The 14,263-nt window shown below is 48.6% G+C and overlaps 1 protein-coding gene across 8 annotated transcripts in view; it reads right to left on the bottom strand.

Moving 5' to 3' along the window:
* PIK3CD (phosphatidylinositol-4,5-bisphosphate 3-kinase catalytic subunit delta) overlaps positions 1–363 on the bottom strand; it is a 47,198-nt gene extending 46,835 nt beyond the window's left edge. For 3 of the 8 annotated variants that reach the window (XM_024749976.1, XM_024749975.1, XM_024749973.1), the window contains exon 1: positions 218–354. The gene's annotated coding sequence lies outside the window, so the exon portion shown is untranslated. Of the gene's footprint in view, positions 1–217 lie in introns of all 8 variants that reach the window. The other 5 variants (XM_024749974.1, XM_024749972.1, XM_024749969.1 and 2 more) reach the window with 3 other exon arrangements.
* Positions 364–14,263: the final 13,900 nt, after the last annotated feature.

Consider the following 14,263-nt stretch of genomic DNA (forward strand, 5'->3'; position numbering starts at 1 on the left):
CGCTCCGCGGGGCAAGCAGTCCAGGCGCAGGGGAGCTGTGCGCACCCCTCTCGGCGGACACTCAGGGAGCGGCCCCGACCCCCGCGCACAGCCTTGGCCCAGGTCCCGGGCTCGCTGGACGCGGGCGGGCGCACAGAGCCGGGGCGCACGGGCTGAGAAGTCCCCGGCCCCGGTCCTCTCCCCCACCTCCCAGACGCAGCCTGAGGCGAGCGCTTACCGGTCCCGGCGCGGCTAGCAGGGGCTGGGGCGGCTCGGGCCGGCGGCCGCTGGGAGCGACGGCGCTGGGCGCGAGTGAGCCTCGAGGGAGGGAGGCGGGGCGCGGTAGGGGCGCCCCGCCTGCTGACAGCCCGCATACTCCACTTCCCACTTTGTTTCCTTTTTACTTGCAACAGGAAAAACAACAGGTCCTCCTGCAGCTTCTTCTGCCGCTGCGCCCTCCCCTCCCGCCCCCCAAGTCCCCACCCCGTCTGCGGTTGGAGGGGCATCATTCCAGGGCCTCTGGAAGCTGCACCTTGACCTTCTTCAAAACAAGTTTATATGTATTTATATATAAAAGAAAACAACCAAATAAAGGTCCTAAGAGCCCATAAGAGCCCCACGCCTTCCACATTCACACACTAAAGAATTTCAACAGTGGCCGGAGGAAAGCGGGAGGCAGCCAGGAGCGACCCCAAAGCCAAGTGCAGGGAACTGGGCAGGAGGGAGGGTAAGTGGGGCGGAGCTTGGAGCTCAAAGTCCCACTCCGCTCAGCCCTGGAGGGAAACGGAGGCCTCCAGGCTTTCATGGGTAGAGAGCATGGGTTTTGAAAAGATCCTTCTAGGATGTGATGGGGGATGAGCCAGTCAATAGCTTAATCAAATGACTTAAAGGACCCTCCCCAACCCAGCCTGCGAGGTAAAGCACCTGTTTGGTTCCCTTGGACAGATGAAGACACTGAGGCTTCGGGAGGGGCTCTTTCTATCCAAGAGATTCCCTGGCCTCTCAGGACAGTCTCGGGCTCAGTGCTGGCTACAGCAACGGAAGGAACAGGCGGTTCTGTGTCTAGACAGGAAAGGGGAGAGAATTTGGGTAAGATGAGTGGGTTACTAAGTGGTCCCAGTTTTCTAAGATCTAGGATGCAGGCTCTGATCTCTCAACTGCATGATACCTGTGGAGGAACCAGGAGGGACCGTGGGTCTCTTTGGCAGAGAATGTTGGGTCTGTCCCCAGGAGGGTACATCCTTCCCAACAGAACATCTGAGGCTCACAGCCTCACTCCTACCCCAGGCCAGGACCACTCCAGGGCGATACTGTCAAAAGCTGGCAGAGAAATGGACATTTCAAAGAGAAAATCTGATGGCAGGTTTGGATGTTTCCAAACATCTGTCCTGGCCCTGCGTTTGCCTGGTTGTAATTTAAACACTGCTTGCTGGTTTCAGAGCTGGTTGTAAGAAACAGTCAGATCAGGAACGCTTTTGCATCATCCACAGCAGCTCTTCGTTGAATACGGATTTGCTGACCGCCAGTCAGATCATGCTTTGTAATATGCGAGACGGGAGACCTGCCAAGTGCTCAGATGTGCTTCACACGCTGTTATCTCTGATCTCGACAATAGCCTCCCAAGAGAAATCTTATCATCCCCACTTGAAAGATACGGAAACTGAGGCTCAGGAAGGTTGAATCCTTTTGAGGGGCCACAGTCAGTGTCTGACTGCTTCCAGATCCTCGATTCTTTGCCCATGCCACACTGCTTATGCCCCAGTCCAAGAAGTTTCACTTTCCTGAAACCCCAATGCACTTCCTTTTAGAGACCAAACCGTAAGACTTATTCCCCTCTTTTGCCTGGGGTACCAGGAAAGTCAAGCTAACTGTGGCATCAAGTACGGTCAATATGGCCCCTCAAGTTCCCAGTAGACTTCTGCCTTTCTCTCTACAATTTCTGATCTCTCTTTCTCACTTTATTTTTAACTGTTGTCATGTGTGTTTTGGAGGAAGCTCCTTCAAGTTCCTTTTGAATTGTAAGTGAAATGGGCCCGCCAAGGTGGAGAATTTATAGCAGTCCTAGAAGAAAAGTGGCACTTGGGCTGTAGGGAAGTCAACACGTGTTACTCCCGTGACCTCCTGACTGGGAAAGACTTTGGCCCCATTTTATGGAAGGGAAAAGAGATCTTGGGTATTAAGGGGGCAGCTGGTTGGTGGAGAGCGGCTCGGATGGACAGGAGGCACCCCATGGGCCTCTCAGAGGAGCACACAGAGCCCTCCAGACCAGTTTCCTTCTGGGCCTGCCACCTTGTCCTGCAGAAGTTCCCCCTCTGAAAGCCAAGCCAGCCTCCACAGCTTCTCACGGATGCAGTAAGCGTCTCTGCTCTGTTCGACCTTGAGTGCTTTCACCACCGCCACCCACATGTGCCCACAGCAGGGTTAACTCAGTGCAGCCAGAGCCAAGATGAGCACCGGCTGCAGGGGGACAAGTGAGGAGCTCACTTCCTCAGCCCGTCCACAACGGGCTCCAGACACCTGCCTCCATGCCCCATCCTGGCACTAAGCCCACTTTGCCGAGGGGCCTTTCCTTCCAGGCAGGGCAAAAATTATCCAGCTCAAACCCTTGCCCATTTGCCTTAGCCAAGGAAAGTGTGGTGAAGATTCACAATTAAGAGCACCTTCCCTGCAGCCAAAGTGCCTGGCACGGCCACTGTGGAGCTGTGTGACCTCAGGTGAGTGGCTTAAGCTCTCTGTGCCTCCATTTCCTCATCTGAAAAACAAGGATGCTGATAATGACTTTCAACGTTTAGAACTGTTGTTAGGATTAAATGAGTTAATACATGTAAAGTGCTCCTAAGGATACCTGACACAGAGTGAACCCCCAGAAAATGGTAGTTATTGGGTTATTCCAGAACATCATCTTTGTGCTTTGCGGGATGGGGTGTTTCTGCTCTAGGACAACATTTTTCAATAGCAGTGACAGCAGGTTGTGATGTATTAACACATTAGTGTACTGGAAATCCACTCAGCAGGTCAAGTTTATAAAAATGCAACAGAATAAACGATACCAGATTGTATTCCATGTAGTAAGGGTGGTATCCCTCCCTGAGGCTTTTTGTCCCATTTATAGGTACGTGTGGGTGACCATTAAGTCAAGATGTAAAATGCATCCTCACTGCAGGTCCCTGTCAGCACAACAAGAAAGCTGCTGCCTTCTGGGGACAACAACATAATGGTGGTGGCAATGGAAGGGCAATGCAGATGGGTGGAGAACTCGGCCAAGGTCAGGCTTGATTCCTGGAAAGTCTGACTTTTGAGGACACAGGCTCCAGCGAGTGCAGAGAGATGGCCGGGGGGGGATACCTGAGGAAGAGAAGCTGGGGCTCCAGGCTGTGCCTGTCATGTGGGGAATGACCCAGGGGTGGATGGTTTGTGCCCTCGCACTTCATTCACCTCAGGTCAGAGCTGGATCGAAGGGCCCAGGAAGACCCAGACAAGTCAGAGGTGGCCCAGATGAACCTGGCTCCTGTGGGACCAGGCCTGAACTGATGGGGACTGAGTTTCTGGGCCCACCTGGATGAGAGCTCCACACAGAAATCGAGTTATCCTTTTTGTAAAACACGCACACTTGGGGGTTTCCCTGGTGGCGCAGTGGTTGAGAGTCTGCCTGCCAATTCAGGGGACACGGGTTTGTGCCCCGGTCCGCGAGGATCCCGCATGCCGCAGAGCGGCTGGGCCCGTGGGCCATGGCTGCTGGACCTGTGCATCCGGAGCCTGTGCTCCGCAGCGGGAGAGGCCACAGCAGTGACAGGCCCGCGTACCGCAAAAAAACAAACAAAAAAAACCACCCCCCCCCCAAAAAACCCCCAAAACACTCACACTCAAAACCCAGGCTGCCTGGGTTCAAATCCCAGCCGTGCAACCCTGGGGTAGTCACTTCAGCACCTCCTGACCCTGTGCTGGGGAGGGTTCCCTGAGTGGATGATCCTGCCACTAGCACAGTCAATGCTCCAGAAACAGCAGCTGGCTTTAAACAAATCCTCTAAAGCTCTTCCTAGTCTAGGGTGTAGGGTAAATGTGGAAAGGGGAGGGGGGGAGTAGCGGGGTTTGGGGTCACTAAGGCTGGATCCAGACCCCGCACCTCCATACACCGGGGTTGACCCAGGTTTTGCAACACTGATTCATGTGGCAAGTTCCGGGCTTTGGGATATAGCACTGTACGAGCCAAAGACCTACCCTCCTGGGGCTTACACTCCAGTGAGAAGAAAAACTATGAAGAATGAAAATAGGATACAGTGTCATGGAGCACTAAGTGCTGCAAAGAAATATTCAGCAGGTTAGGAGGGGAGAGGGGTGGGGGAGGGGACACTGGAGGTCAGGACCTTCCAGCAGAGCGAGGATCTGAACGAGGGGAGGGAAGGCCCTGCTGGAGGGAAGGGCATCCCCGGCAGAGGGAACAGGCCAGTGCAAAGGTGCTGAGCACGTTGGAGGACCAGGAAGGAGGCCAGGGAGGCTGGAGGTGAGGTGGGTGCAAACAGCAAAGGGAAGGATCTGGGGAGGGGCAGCGGGATATTTGGGATTTGGCTGAAAGGGTGATGAGAAGCAGAGGGAGGGTTCTAAGCTGAGCTAGAGAAGGGCGGGCTGTGATTTACATGTTAAAAAGTCTACAATATACACGTATGTACTTCCTTGCTCTGCCAACCCTAAAGTTCTAGAAACAGTAACCCCCAAGAAGCAACGAGCACACAGCCAGCACCCAGATCTGGGTCTCTAATCCCACTCTGCTCAATAAAAAGACCAGGACTCCTTGGAGAAATGGCTGATTCTTTGATGAGAACACAGGAAATAGACAAGATGAGCCTGGAGCATCTTACAGTGTCAGAAAGAGAAGAACACAGCAAAAACAAAACGAAACACCACAGTGATGGGGTTAGGGACACGGCAATGAAGTGAACAGACTTCTAACGGCCAGTGAGGGGACAGATTGAGCAACAAAATAAGGCATTATTGGATTAGAACCCAAGGTATAAAATCTGTACCCAGCTCTTTCCCTATGGACATATCATGGGGTGTTAATAATCAGCCATGAGACTACAGCCCTCAAGAGAGTGTAACTCTCCTGCAGAGCTACAGCCGTTTGCCTGGAGTGTTGCCACCTTAAAAGATTAATTCACGTCTCCCACATTATTAACACTACAGCTGTAAACTTCTAAGAAACAAATGAATACTTCTACAAAATAAATCTGGGAAGAGAAATTAGGAAATTAAATTTAAAACTAATAGTATTTAGGGCTTCCCTGGTGGCGCAGTGGTTGAGGGTCCGCCTGCCGATGCAGGGGACGCGGGTTCGTGTCCCGGTCCGGGAAGATCCCACATGCCGCGGAGCGGCTGGGCCCGTGAGCCATGGCCGCTGAGCCTACGCATCCGGAGCCTGTGCTCCGCGGCGTGCTGTGCTCTCCCTCCGCGGAGAGGCCACAACAGTGAGAGGCCCGCGTACTGCAAAAACAAAACAACTGATAGTATTTAAATCATAATAAGCAGGAAAGATTGAGAATTTAAATTCTTTGAAGGCAGGGATCATTTTTTATTTATCTTTACTATCAGAACAGTTGTCATTATATTGAATTCAATAAATTATTTTTAAAATGAATGACAAAAAAAAGGAGCCCAAGGTATAAAATAAATATCTGTGAGTCTGGACTGATATAAGTAAATGACTGACTAAATAAATAAGCAAGGGAGACTAATCTCCTGTACAGAAGAGCACCAGCTAATTTGGGAAGAGGCTTCACCTGCCCTCACGTAGGAGGAGCTGAACTCAGCACCCCTTCAGTGTAGGCTTGTGCCTTCTTCCAAAGAGGACACACGGGAAGGAGGGACAAAGGTGGACCTGCCAGTGGAGACGCCTGGCAGCCACCGCCACAGCCAGGTGATCAAGGTTCCCATCATCAGTGGTAAGTATGTTGACAGCAGGCACCCTTGATGTGATGTGATGAGAATGACACTTTGCTCTGTGGTCTTCCCCACAAGAGCCCATAAACACTAGTCTAGTCATGAGAAAAAAAAACCCAAACCACCACGCAAACCCAAATGAGGGAACGGTCTACAAAAATACCTGACCAGCCCTCCTCATAACTGTCAAGATTATCAAAGACGAGGAAAATCTGAGAAACTGTCGCAGCCAAGAGCAGCCTAAGGTGACGTGACAACGAAATGTCATGTGATGTTCTGGGTGGGATCTCGGAACAGAAAAGGGACATTAGGTAAAAACTAAGGAAATCTGGATGAAGTATGAACTTTAGTTAATAGTCATGTACTTGGGGCAAAAGTACCATCGCAATGTAAGATGTTAGCAATGGAGAAACTAGGTGTGGAATATATGAGAACTCCTTATGCTATCTTTGCAACTTCTCTGTAAATCTGAAACTATTCTAAAATTTAAAATTTATTTATGGGACTTCCCTGGAGGTCCAGTGGTTAAGACTCCATGCTTCCAATGCATGGGGCGTGGGTTTGATCCCTGGTTGGGGAACTGAGATCCTACATGCCACGTGCCGCGGCCAAAAAATAAATAAATTTGCAAATTTTTATTTAAAGAAAAAATATTAGAATGATGCTGGGGGGATGGGGGGAAGGACCAGGCTGAATGCCTTGGGGCCAGGAAGGATGTGCAGAAAGCAAGGGCATAGTGTTAAAAGCCTGGAGTACAATGATTTAGGCGGTTAGCCGGAGTCACAGAATGGGAGGGGGTGCAGCGCAGAAGGTTCAGAGGCAAGGCCTTTATTCTCTGGCCCTGGAGACTCAGCCCGTGGGGTCTGATGGGGCTGGGGGATGGGTATTCTGGAACCTTCTCTTCTGGGAGCCCTGAGACCCAGCCCTGCTCCCACATCGTCCAGTCTGTCTCCTCCTCTGTAAAATGATAATAAAAAGTTGTCATGCCAACTTCAGAGAGCTTGCAAGACTAAAAAGACATGTTTCAGTGAAAGTGGTCTGGAGACAGACAACACTTTGCAAATAGGGTGCAGAAGAGGCAGTGCTGGATGGAGCTGGGCCTTGCTGTCCCCCGACGACATCCCAGTACACGCTTTACCCCCTGCTCTAAAAGCTTCTATCTACCTAGAACATGCCGCTCTAGATAGCTGTCTTTAAAGGCGCCCATTCTGAGAAGCACTGTCATGTGAAACGCTAAAAACCTCAATGAGAAAGCATCCAACTGGCTTCTTTTCCCACAGACAGAAAAAGCATCAGTAAGAGAATGACAGAGGAAGATTCGAGACAGACAAGAAGAGGACACAGAGACAGGAATGGGAGAGGGCCACGTGAATACGGAGGCAGAGATTGGAAGGATGTGGCCACCAGCTGAAGGCCTCCTGCAGCCACCAGATGCTGGAAGAGGCCAGGAAGGAATCTCTCCTAGAGTCTACGGAGGGGGCGGCCCTGCTGACACCTTGAGTTTGAACTTCTGGAAGGAAGAAACTGAGGCAGTGCCTTGGGCAACTGGCCAAGGTCACCCAGTTGGCAGGTGGGATTAGCAGACCCGGTGTGCCTAGGTCAATAGCTTCACCACTAGGTGGCAGCCTTCCTATGACCCTGAAGTCAGATGACCTGGAGGGTGTGGAGTCTATCAGACAAGCAGCAGCAGTAAGTTGGCCCATGAACCAAAAGTGAGAGGAAGAAAATGTGTCACCTCAGCATTGTGGAGGGTCTTCCCCTTGGCCAGAACTGTCCGGAGGAAGGCATGGTCCATCCACTGAATGGAATAGTATGCAGCCATTGAAAATAGTGATTCTGAAGACCTGGGGCATCATGGGAAGTGATCCCATCACGAAGTGAAAAGGGCTCAATGCAGAATTGCCTCTGTGCTGGGTTCCCACAGCATAAGTGCCCCATACACGCACGTGTGTAGCAGGAGGTGACTTAGAACAGTGAAAGCTGTGTGGGAGGAGGGTGACAGATGTTTTTCTTTCTGTTTCATTTTCTAGTCACACTTTGCCAAATGTGTAATAAAAATGCAAAAATGTAAAACTTGATTTCCTCTCCCCAAGTCAGAGCTAATCCCTCTAGCCGCTCTTTACATTAGGACAGTAGATGAGCCATTGTTCCATCCTGCCTGGGCTCCAATCCTGTCGTACTGCAGCCAGATGGTCACGTGTCTGCAAATGAGGAACAGGGGTGACCCTGTACAGGGATGAGCCCCCAGGAGAAGGACTCATTTGGGAATACAGGTGGCATCCAGGAACTCTGTCAGTGGATAGCAGGTCTTCAGCCAATGGGAGCTCCAATCCGGGGAGGCACCAGATGACAAGGGCACCACGCTCTTGGGATGTGTGTCCAGCTCCTTTCTATAGAAGCACTCCCCCCCAGTGCATCCCCGTGGCTATATCGCAGTCTTGGTCAGGTGTGCTTGCCTTTGAGCCTGCCCAGGTTGATGGAACCAGGGGTGGTCGCCTGGTGCCAGGTTTGCCAAGCAGTGATCTTCCCCAGAATATGGGTTAAGAACTAGAACAGTGTTTCTTCAGGTACATGGAGCCTGGGCGCTGTAACATGTGAGCTGGGGAGCTGTGCGGCCTCTTATGCCCATCGAAAGGACGCAAGAGGGGAATTCCTTAGTGGTCCCGTGGTTAAGACTCCGTACTTCCAACGCATGGGACGAAGGTTCGATCTCTGGTCGGGGAGCTAAGATCCCACGTGCTGCGTGGCACGGCCAAAAAAAAAAAAAAATAAGAGGACTAAAGAAATCAGAGATTCTGTTGTGCAGAGCAACGGAGGTTGAGAGAAGATTGTGAGGCAGGTGCATGCAGGGCAAGAGAGGATCACAGACAAGAGACAGGATTCGGGGCAACTTTACAGCTCTCAGTCCGTGCATCTTTTTCAGGTCCCGTTGCATTCTTACCCTTGGATTCTTCTGAAAGCCCCCTGCACCCTTAAGCCTTCCTCCCATATGCTGCTCAAAATCTGGACCCGTTTCCTAGAGCTGCTGTAACAAATTACCACAATCTGGGCGGTTTAAAACAACAGAAATGTATTCTTTCACAGTTCCGGAGGATAGAAGTTCGAAATCGAGGTGTTGGCAGGGTGGATTCCCTCCAGAGGTTCTGAGGGAGAATCTATTCCAGGCTTCTCTCTTATCCTCTGGGGGCTGCCTGCAATCCTTAGCATCCAACAGCTGGTACATGCATCACCCTAATCTCTACCCCTGTCTTCAAAGGGTATTCTCCCTACGCATCTGTGTCTTTGTCCGAATTTCCCTCTTCTTATAAAGACACCCTCGTCCAGCATGACCTCATCTTAACTCATTAGATCTGCAAAAACCTATTTCCAATTAAGGTCACATTCTGAGGTTCCAGGTGGGCATGAATTTTAGGAAGACAATAGTCCACCCAGGACAAAGTCTTTTGACTTAGGTTCTGTCATTTGAAACAAACAAACAAATCCCAATTAATATAGAAATTGGTATCAGAAGGGGGTGTTGAAAGAAACAGCTTTTCAAAGAAAGTATTGAAACTAGATATCTTTTTAAAAAATTTTATTGAAGTGTAGTTGATTTAAAATGTTATGCTAATTTCTTCTGTACAGCAGAGACTCTAATATATATATAATATATGTATATTCTTTTTTATATTCTTTTCCATTATGGTTTGTCACAGGATTTTTTGTAATGGATCTTTATGGAGTATAATTGCTTCACAGTACTGTGTTAGTTTCTGTTGCACAGCAAAACGAATCAGCCATATGCACACAGGTCCCCATATCCCTTCCCTCTTGAGCCTCCCTCCCACCCCCCCTATCCCACCCCTCTAGGTCGTCGAAAAGCACCGAGCTGATCTCCCTGTGCTATGTGGCTGATTCCCACTAGCTATCTATTTTACATTTGGTAGTGTATATATGTCAGTGCTACTCTCACTTAGCCCCAGCTTCCCCTCCCCGCCCCATGTCCTCAAGGCCATTCTCTGTGTCTGCGACTTTATTCCTGCCCTGCCACTAGGTTCATCAGTACCATTTTTTTTAGATTCCATATATATGTAACTTGTACCATTGATCTATATTTCTGTTTTTGTCTTGATTACTGTAGCTTAGTGGTATGGTTTGAAGTTGGGGAGCCTGATTTCTCCAACTCCGTTTTTCTTTCTCAAGATACTTCTGCCCATTTCTTAACTGGATTGCTTGTTTTTTTGATATTGAGCTCCATGAGCTGTTTGTATGTGTTGGAGATTAATCCTCTGTCTGTTGTTTCATTTACAAATATTTTCTCCCATTCTGAGATTTGTCTCTTTGTCTTGCTTATGGTTTCCTTTGCTGTGCAAAAGCTTTTAAGTTTAATTAAGTCCCATTTGTTTATTTTTGTTTTTATTTCTGTTACTCTAGGAGGTGGGTCGAAAAAGATCTTGCTGTGGTTCATGTCAGAGTGTTTTTCCTGTTTTCCTCTAAGAGCTTTAGAGTGTCTACTCTTACATTTAAGTCTTTAATCCATTTGGAGTTTATTTTTGTGTATGGTGTTAGGGAGCGTTCTAATTTCATTCTTTTACATGTAGCTGTCCAGTTTTCCCAGCACCACTTATTGAAGTGACTGTCTTTTCTGCACTGTATGTTCTTGCCTCCTTTGTTGTAAATTAGGTGCCCATATGTGTGTGGGTTTATCTCTGGGCATTCTAACTTGTACCATTGATCTATATTTCTGTTTTTGTCTTGATTACTGTAGCTTAGTGGTATGGTTTGAAGTTGGGGAGCCTGATTTCTCCAACTCCGTTTTTCTTTCTCAAGATTGCTTTGGCTATTCGGACTGTCGATTTCCCCTTTCATGGTTGTTACCATTTGCCTTATGTATTGAGGTGCTCCTATGTTGGGTGTGTAAACATTTATAATTGTTATAGCTTCTTCTTGGATTGATCCTTTGATCATTATGTAGTGTCCTTCCTTATCTCTTGTAACAGTCTTTATTTAAAAGTCTATTTTATCTGATACAAGTATTGCTACCCCAGCTTTCTTTTGATTTCCATTTGCATGAAATATCTTTTCCCATCCCTTCACTTTCAGTCTGCATGTGTCCCTAGGCCTGAAGTAGTTCTCTTGTAGACAGCATATGTATGAGTCTTGTTTTTGTATCCATTCAGCCAGTCTGTGTCTTTTGGTTGGGGCATTTAATCCATTTACATTCAAGGTTATTATTGATATGTATGTTCCTATTACCATTTTCTTAATTGTTTTGGGTTTGTTTTTGTGGGTCTTTTTCTTCTCTTGTGTTTTCTGCTTAGAGAAGTTTCTTTAGCATTTGTTGTAAAGCTGGTTTGGTGGTGCTGAAGTCTCTTAGCTTTTGCTTGTCTGAAAAGCTTTTGATTTCTCCATTGACTCTGAATGAGATCCTTGTTGCTGGGTAGAGTAATCTTGGTTGTAGGTTTCTCTCTTTCATCACTTTAAGTATATCCTGCCACTCCCTTCTGGCCTGCAGAGTTTCCACTGAAAAATCAGCTGATAACATTATGGGGATTCCTTTGTATGTTATTTTGTGTTTTTCCCTTGCTGCTTTTAATATTTTTTCTTTGAAGTTAATTTTTGTTAGTTTGATTAATATGTCTTGGTGTGTTTCTCCTAGGGATTATCCTGTGGGACTCTCTGTGCTTCCTGGACTTGGGTGACTATTTCCTTCTCCATGTTAGGGAACTTTTCAACTATAATCTCTTTAAATATTTTCTCAGACCCTTTCTTTTTCTCTTCTTCTTCTGGGACCCCTGTAATTCGAATGTTGGTGTGCTTAGTGTTGTCCCAGAGGTCTCTGAGATTGTCTTCAATTCTTTTCATTCTCTTTTCTTTATTCTGCTCCTCAGCAGTTATTTCCACCGTTTTGTCTTCCAGCTCACTTATTCATTCTTCTCCCTCCGTTATTCTCTTATGGATTCCTTCTAGGGTATTTTTCACTTCAGTTATCGTGTTGTTCATCTCTGTTTGTTTGTTCTTTAGTTCTTCTAGATCTTTGTTAAGCATTTCTTGTATTATCTCAATCCGTGCCTCCATTCTACTTCTGAGATTCTGGATCATCTTTACTATCATTACTCTGAATTCTTTTTCAGGTAGGTTGCCTATTTCCTCTTCATTTATTTGGTCTTGTAGGTTTTTACCTTGCTCCTTCATCTGTGATGTAATTTTTTGCCGTCTCATTTTTTTTTTGATGAGTTGGATTGTGTTCCTGTCTTACTGGTTGTTTGACCTGAGGCTTCCAACGCCAGTGTTTGTAGCCTATTGGGTAGAGCTGGATCTTGGTGCTGAAATGAGGAACTCCATGAGACCTCACTCCAATGAATATTCTTTGGAGTCTAAGGTTCTCTGTTAGTCCAGTGGTTCGGACTCAGAGCTCCCACCGCAGGAACTCAGCCAGACCCAGGGCTCATGAACCAAGATCCCGCAAGCCGCTGGTTCACTTTGGGGCTCCTTCCGTCTCCTTGGGCGTCCGAGTCCCCTACCAGCGGCCAGCAGGTGCCCTAATTGTAGGGAGACACTAACTCCACGTCTTCCCACACCACCATCTTGACTCTGCCTCCAGGATACTTTTTAAAACATTTTTTGGGGGGCCGTGCCTCACAGCTTGTGGGATCTTAGTTCCCCAACTGGGGATCAAACCCAGGCCCCCAGCAGTGGAAGTGCAGAGTCCCAACCACTGGACCGCCAGGGAAGTCCCCTGTCCCAGAATATTGAATATTGAAACTAGGTGACCTGAGGTAGAGTGAGGGGCAGTGAGGGCTCCTTATCCTGGGACCGGACACCGGCAGGTCTAGGTACGTGGTAACAGATCAGTTAAATTCTTTCAACGGGACTTCCCCAGTGGTGCAGTGGTTAAGAATCTGCCTGCCAATGCAGGGGACATGGGTTCGAGCCCTGGTCTGGGAAGATCCCACATGCTGCGGAGCAACTAAGCCTGTGTGCCACAACTACTGAGCCTGTGCTCTAGAGCCTGAGAGCCACAACTACTGAGCCCACACGTCACAACTACTGAGCCTGTGCTATAGAGCCCACGAGCCACAACTACTGAGCCCACGTGCTGCAACTACTGAAGCCCGCACGCTGTAGGGCCTGTGCTCCACAACAAGAGAAGCCACCACAATGAGAAGCCCACGCACTGCAACAAGGAGTTGCCCCCGCTCACCGCAACTAGAGAAAGTCCGTGCGCAGCAACAAAGACCTGACGCAGCCAAAAATAAATACGTAAACTTATTTTAAAAAATTACTTTCAATGCTCTCATGTGGCCCAGAACATGTACCAGTCAAGGCTGATACTTCAGGAAACTTGGTAGCAAAATGTCCAGGCTGCCAGTCTGTGCGTTACTTCTAGCTGTCTTCAGAAGGTGCTACAAGATGAGTCCAATTACGTTCAGTTCCGTTCAGTTCTGCTCAAGATCAGGAAAAAGAAGGGCAAATATCTAAGTCTGTCAAGGGAAATGCTTTTCTCCTATAGCTGGTGACCACCCAGGGTCTGCTAATCATGTACCTGCTCTAAGCGGCAGACACATTCTCTGTCTCACCCTGTGTCTAACGCTCAGGGAGCACCGAACAGAAAAGGCCGGGCTTAGCGGTTGGAATGTGGATATCTGGGAAGAGCCACAGGAGTGGACAACCCTTAACCTCTGGTCTCTCTAAAGCCTCCTATTGTCAAGTGGCCGGAGGGCAGGCAGGGGTAACATCCCAAGAGAATTTAGAGAAAAAGTCTTCCTTCCACCCCAGGTCAGACGATGATTCCTCTTCTCATCTTTAGGCTAAAAGAAGAAACTGGCCACCATGCTTGCTGCTAAGAAACCCCAGCCCTGGGGCACGGCCCAGCCTAAGGCTGAGTATTGAACTGGGCAGGATTTCATGGAATTGGATGTTAGTAAATGACGCGACCCGAAGTAAAATTGACAGGCAACCAACTAGGGTTTTATGGGGTTTGAAACTCCAGGAAACCCTAAAACTTGGAAGTTGGGGCTTGTGATGTCTTACCCTCTGGGCGTTTCCCAGGCCCAAGTACTGGCACCAACAAGAAGCAGGCTGCCGGGGCAGCTGCATCCTCTTCTAGAAAAAGCCTTCCCAAGAACCTCTCAAGGGCAGGCCTGAAAGACTCTAGGCAAGGGGTCTCTTCCCAGTGGGCAGAACCTGGGGCAGCCACACTTGCCAACAGAGGAGCCGAGGTAGGTAACCAGCAGAGCAAACCCCACGTGATAGCTTATTCCTAAAGTTTCATTTACTGTGCCCGTCTAGAAGGCCGTGCTGTGTGCTCTGTACGGAGCTTCCCTTGTTTGCTCTATAGATCAAGTACGGTAGGGGAGGTTAAATTAAT

Source organism: Neophocaena asiaeorientalis, unplaced genomic scaffold (genome assembly GCF_003031525.2).
Source record: "Neophocaena asiaeorientalis asiaeorientalis breed wild unplaced genomic scaffold, Neophocaena_asiaeorientalis_V1.1 scaffold275, whole genome shotgun sequence".
Classification (NCBI taxonomy): Eukaryota; Metazoa; Chordata; class Mammalia; order Artiodactyla; family Phocoenidae; genus Neophocaena; species Neophocaena asiaeorientalis.